The sequence below is a fragment of the Pteropus alecto genome, unplaced genomic scaffold, assembly GCF_000325575.1.
Source record: "Pteropus alecto unplaced genomic scaffold, ASM32557v1 scaffold8, whole genome shotgun sequence".
Taxonomy (NCBI): Eukaryota; Metazoa; Chordata; class Mammalia; order Chiroptera; family Pteropodidae; genus Pteropus; species Pteropus alecto.
The window spans coordinates 23,591,388-23,591,671 of record NW_006494609.1 but is presented as its reverse complement, the minus strand read 5'-3'; positions in this window follow the sequence as shown (position 1 = coordinate 23,591,671).

Below are 284 nucleotides of genomic sequence, written 5' to 3'. Positions count from 1 at the left end.
GGAGGGGGCTGCGGAGGCGGCGCCTGCGCCCGACTGCTCTTCTCCCTGCGGCTCGCTTTCCGCCTCAGCCTCTGCCTGCCGGCCGCCAACGCCGCTCCCGGCACCCCCGAACCTCACGGACCCAAGATGGCCGCCCGTCGGCTTCCTCTGCTGCCTCCGGATGCCGGAAGTGACGGCACCGCGCCTCCCGGGGCTCGGCCAATCAGCGCGGCCGAGGCAGCCGGCCCGGCTGCTGTTGCTAGGAGCGACTCGGTCCTGTGCGAGGCCGCGGGGGGGCGGTGCCC